The sequence below is a fragment of the Nilaparvata lugens genome, chromosome 1 (genome assembly GCF_014356525.2).
Source record: "Nilaparvata lugens isolate BPH chromosome 1, ASM1435652v1, whole genome shotgun sequence".
In the NCBI taxonomy this organism is placed as follows: domain Eukaryota; kingdom Metazoa; phylum Arthropoda; class Insecta; order Hemiptera; family Delphacidae; genus Nilaparvata; species Nilaparvata lugens.
The window spans coordinates 71998020-72004916 of NC_052504.1; the positions used below are offsets into that span (position 1 = coordinate 71998020).

The window sequence follows — 6897 nt, forward strand, 5'->3', positions numbered from 1 at the left end:
TGTTTTGAAGGAACCTAATAATAATTTAGAACAACTTATAGTACGGAATTTTTCTCATTTAAAAGCTTTAAAGTTGGATCTATTTCCACTACTCAATTGGCACATTTGTTATGTCACAGGATCTGACCAATCCCGAATTAGTATGCAAATTTGGAGAGTATTAATTTCTGAGAAGAAACTCAGGTGGAAATTGGAAGAGGAGAACTCAAGGCCATTTTCGACAAATCACCAGTGGGATACAGTACAGACCTGGTCCACATACTTTATTTTTTAAAAGCTTTAATTCCTGTTTTAATTTAATTTAGTCTTTGTTCTTTCTGTTTGTAAAAGTTGTTCTAAAGTTCCTATAGTAAGCTGTGATATTAATTTTTGCGACTTCATTTAAAGAGTCCCTAAAATTTTAATAGTGAGGTCTGATCGACGATTTTGCCACACGTGAAGGATCCAGCTGGCACAAAATATTCTATGGCCAAATATATTTCTAATACCAAAACGGAAACAAAAGTCTACGTAAGTTATTCGAATATATAAAAGGGGATCCCTGCTATTCTACAAAAATTATACAGAGTATAAATTCATCAATTTTGGGAAAAGTCATGACTATAGATTTAAGGGTACCAAAATTATTATAAATGGTTCTTATTCAATATGTAAAATTTAATATTCTAGCTGTACTTAGCCGAAAGGTCTATTTATTTCCTTAGGCGAACCTTCACCCTGAGATATTTTTATTTGTGCTTTCAATATATTTTCAAACTTTAATTCTGTACAAGCCTACTTGGCCTACTTAGTTTTTGAATGTCTTATGACCCTTTCCAAGGGCTATCACCTATCTCATTTAATCAATTTAAAATTATCACATTTTCATACGGTATCTATTATTTGAAGATTCAGTTTTATTATCATTTAATATTCACTCATTATCAGTTTGTAACTATATTTTGTATAATCTGTTCATCTATCAATTCAATTTTTGCTATTTGGGTATTTCTTGAACAATATATTTATATTATCTATTCACCTCTCTCAATTTATTTCATTACACCTCCAAGTTTGTTCTTTCTCAACTGACACATATTGATCATGCAGGATACATCCTGCTCTACAGTAGTCAGATATTGTTGAGTATCATAATATTAGTAGAACGTTATTTCTTCTGGTGGTAGATGGTAGTCAATATTCATATCGAGTAATAAAACATTTTATTGGAGATATCCTGCCAATTCAAATAAGATCGACTGCCATCAACCTACCACATCAAGGTGTATTGGATCCAGCATTGACAACCAGCTAATGCTACAAGGGGAGGTAATTGATCGCATAGACAGCATCAATATTAAACTTGGTACTCAAAGCACCTACTACTTTGGTTAAGCACTTTGCAATATTACAACCTATGATATTTGTCAGAGACCTGGTTTGCATGGATTTGCCATTTTGTTTGTTGTCTTGTGCGGTCTAATACCTCACCCAACTGTAAAACAGGTATTAGAATTTAAGTATTCTAGTTATTATTTGAAGAGTGAATTCATTCAGAAGTTTAAATCTCTGCTTGGTTCTGACAACAGCATTGATTATAATAAGCAGATTCAAATCAAACTGCATCTATGCAGCAGATACTTACTTACTTACTTACTGCAATGGCCACTCATACCCCAGTCAGTACTTAGCCTCATCAACTAAGACTCTCCAAAAGTTTCAGTCAACCGCATCCTCCTCTTTTAAGCCCATCCTCCTCATATCTTTCCGGTCCTGGTTGGCTGGTCCCACCATCTGGTTTTTGGCCTTCCAGCTGGTCTCCTTCCTATAGGATTATTTAGGATTATATAGGATATCAGTACACTGTTTGTCAGAGCACTTTCTTCTTTCCTCAGAATGTGTCCTGTCCACCATAACCTTCTGCTTTTAATCTCTGCTACTATGTCTGGTTCATTGAATATTTGGCATATATCATAGTTGTGCTTGATTCTCCAAACTCTGTTCTCTAGTGTTGGGCCAAAAGACAATGGTCTTTTTTCTTCTTTTTTATTCAGTACCCATGTTTCTGAAACATATAGTAGTACTAGTCTTATGATGGTTTTGTATAATCTTAGTTTTGATGTATGTGAGAGGAGTCTTGAGCTAAGTAGTTTATTGCATGCGTAATAGCTTTTATTTACCTTGCATGCGTAATAGCTTTTATTTACCTATCTTATTCTGTTGGTCACTTCCAGTTCTTCTGAGTTGTTGTGCGTGAGTGTCACTCCCAAGTACGTGAAAGTTTCTGTCTTTTTAAAATTATAGTCTCTTACTTCCAGAAATTGTTTATTGTGTCCGTTTATATTTTGAACTCTTCTTATCTGCATGAGCTTGGTTTTATTTTCATTCATTTTTAGTCCTACATATTCAGTTTCTTCAATCAAAATATTTGTCAGGTATACCAAGTCTTCTTCTTTCTCAGCTATTACAACAATGTCGTCTGCAAAAGCCAGGATATTTATATTTACTCCAATCTTAATTCCTTCATTTGTACTTTTGACTCTTTCCAGTGCTTCTTCCATGGCTAAGTTAAATAATGTTGGCGACATTCCATCTCCTTGTCATACTCCAGTATTAACTTCAAAACTGCTTGTGGTTCTTCCATTACTTTTATTTTGCATCTTGAGTGTAGAGTACTAAGCTTAGCTAGGCATATCAATTTACTTGGTATCCCAAAACTTTCCATTTTTTCCCCAAATCTTGTCTCTGATCAAGCTATCATAATGCTTTTGATGCAACAGATACTTATTTCAAAATTCTGGAAAAACTTGATGAGTGAGAACTTTTTAGATGGTCCTGAGTCCTGCCATCAAATTCTTTTTTTACTTTTATAATCCTGATGTGCTAATTTTAGGACATCCATCAACTCTAAAGATAGTCCTGTCAAGAAAATAATATTTTTTCCTTTTAGTCCTGATGTGCTATTTTTAGTACACATACTTAAAATCATGGTTGAAGGAAATTCAGCTCCGCTGAAGGGATGGAGTTGGCACTACTGAATACAACAGACTGTCGGCAACCTTGAGTATGTCACAACCACAGATGTTTTTCACTTTGCTTGAGTGTTCAACTGATTTTCAACATGGCTGCATGTAGAAAATTGGTAGACCATCATTCAAAGAGAGGTAAGAGACTAATTATTCAGTTGAGCCTGCATTTAACAGCCCAATATTTGTTCTTAAAATAACAAACTCCAACAATTGCTTGATATAATGCGTTTGAAATCCATTTTTCATAGATTTTTTCTTGGTTATATTTTAATGTCCTTAAAACAGCACATTCGGTCTCAACTATTGTCAATGATAATTTTTGCTTGTGCTTATTCTAGGACATTAGGTCTCTATTACTTTATCTTTAAGGTACAACACAAATCATTCCAGATGTTATATTTCTTTACAACTGCAACTTTACAATAAATTTTATTAAAAAAGAAACGAGCAAGTTTATCAGTTTATTGTAATATACAGTTACCTATCATGAGTTATTTATTGAGTTGAGCAGCCGGTCTCGCACTCAACCCTCATTTTATTGTGAGATAACAATGTTGGGCATTTATTTTTTCAGATGGAAATGACATTCTTTCTGGAGATGATTTACTCACAGAGCTCCTGGATCTAGATAATTTGGATATAGATGATAAATCTGATGATGACGACTGCATCCATCCATCATTTGACAATGCAGAACAACTGAGACAACTACTCACAGACAGTGACCCAGATCATTCTGATGAAGATCCAACTTTCGAACCTGGACTGGGTGAAGATGATAATGATGATGATGATGAACCCACATCACAAAGAAAAAGAAAGGTTTGTAATCTTTATTTACATGTCATAATACCGGTATTCACTCATAAAAATGGTAATGAATGGCAATGGTGAATGGTCATTCAAGATAATGTGAAACAATTTTTTTTTCTGAAATATGCCTTCAAATCTGCAGTGCATAATATATAAATTTTGTAATATTATGCAATCTATATAGTTCATAAACATCCTTATCAAATATTCTGTTTTTTACAAAACCTAGGATGGTGTTGGATTCACTGCATGTTACATCAACGTTTTTTATTTATTTGAATTTAGATCAAATTAAAATTGAATAATCTAGTACTAATACTGAGCAACAATAATATTGGGTGAAATGAGGAAAGGCAAGGCTTGTGGCATTGATGAAGTACCAGTAGATCTATGGAAGGAAATGGGAGAGAAGGGAATTGAAGAAGTAACATATTTGTGCAACAAAATATATGAGAATGGAGAATGGCCTGAGGAATTTCTAATCTCAGTTATTGTACCAATTCCAAAGAAGAAAAACACTCGAAAATGTGAGGAATTCAGGACAATCAGTCTAATAGCTCATACAGCGAAAATCCTTTTGAGAATAATAAATAGAAGGCTGTATGGAAGATTGAATAACTCAATAGGAGAGGAACAATATGGTTTTAGGAAGGGCGGAGGCACTAGGGAAGCAATTGGCTTGTTAAGAAGTATTGGAGAGAGATTTGTAGAGAAACAGAGAGAGGTTTTTGTGACATTTGTGGATCTGGAAAAAGCATTTGACAGAGTCAGATGGGACCGACTTATGGATACTCTGAAGAGAAGAGGTGTGGAATGGGAGGAGAGGAAACTAATCAGGAACCTGTATGTCAACCAGACCAGCAGAGTGAGAAAAGAGGGCGAAATTGGAGAAGAGAGTAGAATGGGAAGAGGAGTGAGACAGGGATGTTGTATGTCACCAATCCTTTTCAACGTTTACCTAGAGGATATATTGCAGGAGTGTTTGGATGGCAAAAGAGGAGTCAGCATTGGAGGAAGACACATAGAGTGCATACGATTTGCAGATGATATGGCGATCCTGGCTGATAGCTGGACAATGATGAATGGAATGTTGAGAGATGTGAATGAGGCTTGTGAGAGGTATGGAATGAGGATAAACGTCAGGAAGACAAAGTGCATGAGAATTGGTGCAGGAAAAGCAAGAATGGGGAATGATGTACTGGAGGGTGAACAGTTGGAACAGGTATCATCTTTCAAGTATTTAGGAAGCATAATGGAAGAGGATATGAAATGCAACAAAGAAATCAAAATAAGAATTGCTATGGCAAAAACAGCATTCAATAAGAAAAAGAGAATTCTTTGTAGCCAACTGGACAAGACACTAAGGAAAAGGCTAATAAAGTGCTATGTTTGGAGTGTGGCACTGTATGGTGCAGAAACTTGGACGCTGAGAAAGGAGAATAAGAGGAGGCTTGAGGCATTGGAAATGTGGATATGGAGAAGGATGGAGGGGATCAGTTGGAGGGATAAAGTTACAAACGAGGAGGTGTTGAGGAGGGTTGGGGAAAGAAGGAGTCTGCTGGATGTGATAAAGGGAAGAAAGAGGAGATGGCTGGGACATTGGATGAGACGGCAATGCTTGTTGGTGGAAGCCATGGAGGGGACCATTCAGGGAAGAAGAGGAAGAGGGAGAAGAAGATACAAAATGTTGGACGACATCAAGGAGGGGATGAGCTACTATGCAAGGAAGCGACTGGCAGAGAATAGAAGAGTGTGGAGGGCTGCTGCCATATAGAAGGACCTGCTTATGAGCAGAAAACTACAGACAGAATACTGAGCCTCCTTTCAAGTTTGAAAAATGCCTTCCTAATATCAATTCTAATGTCAATCATGGTTGTGTATTACAATTGCATGATTGGAGTTGGATATATAAATATATCTATATACACTCATTTATATATTTATTTACTCTGCTGTGAACTGAAGAAGGTGGCCCAGCTACCGAAATATCTTCTTGTTTAAAGTTTCTTTGTGTTTTTCTTCTTCTCCATAATTTAATCTATATATGTGTGAAATAATTATTAAAAAGTGACTTTCAATGATGTGCTACATTTAAATATAATATTATATATAATTTTATATTTATTTTTTTGTTACAGAGGACCATACCACCACCACCACCACCAAAAACCAATCAGAAGCCACCCAAGAAATGCAACAAAGGACCAGATTGGAAGGCAAGTAATATGTTTCAATCAGAGCCTATAGTTCTCAGCCAACCGGCCTACAAACCTCATTGTGTTGAAACCTGGGATGATGATAAGTTCATTGCACAGTACTTCGATGATGATTTTCTACAAATGATGATGGAGAAAACTAACCAGACCTATGTTTATTCGATTGGTAAGTCTTTACAGTTGACACTTGCAGAACTTAAAGTGTGGTTAGGCATTAGTTGTATAATGTCGACACTCCAATACCCAAAAATCAGAATGTATTGGGAAAAGAATTTTAAAGTTCCTATTATCAGTGATGCAATGTCTCGAGATAGATTCTTTCTGATTAGAAAATCAATCAAGGTTGTCTTTGACAATGAGATCAGTGAGGAAGAAAGGGCTAGAGACCGAATCTGGGAAATACGACCACTGGTTAACCGTGTGTTACAAGGTTGTATGGAACAAGCTCGTGACCAAGAGGTATGTATTGATGAAATAATGATGATCCCATTCACTGGAGCATTTGGCATAAAGCAGTTTTTCGTCGTTGCCACAGTAACACCACTTATCCTCCTCAGACCCAATGTAGCAAGAGACATGACTTCTATTTTTAACAACCGCATCATAGCAGCTGTTGACACTATGAGTAGTTCATTGTGTTCAGCAGAGAGTGCAGCACACACCAGTATCATTCGTTCAACACTCTGTTGCATTGCAACGGTCACTCAGTCAGCTTGAGCTTGCTTGTCCTTGGTGTCACATCATCAACATGTCCAACAGAGGTAATTATAATTTTATTTTATTAAAATAAAAAATATTTTCATTCAAAATCAGTGATGATGTAATCTACAAACATCAAGGTGTTTAATTATTTTCTGAGC

The 6897-nt window shown here is 35.9% G+C and overlaps 1 protein-coding gene across 17 annotated transcripts in view; it reads left to right on the forward strand.

Annotated features, from left to right (window-relative positions):
* LOC111053438 (leukocyte elastase inhibitor-like) overlaps positions 1-6897 on the forward strand; it is a 98906-nt gene that overhangs the window by 66515 nt on the left and 25494 nt on the right. The gene's annotated exons all lie outside the window — the stretch shown is intronic.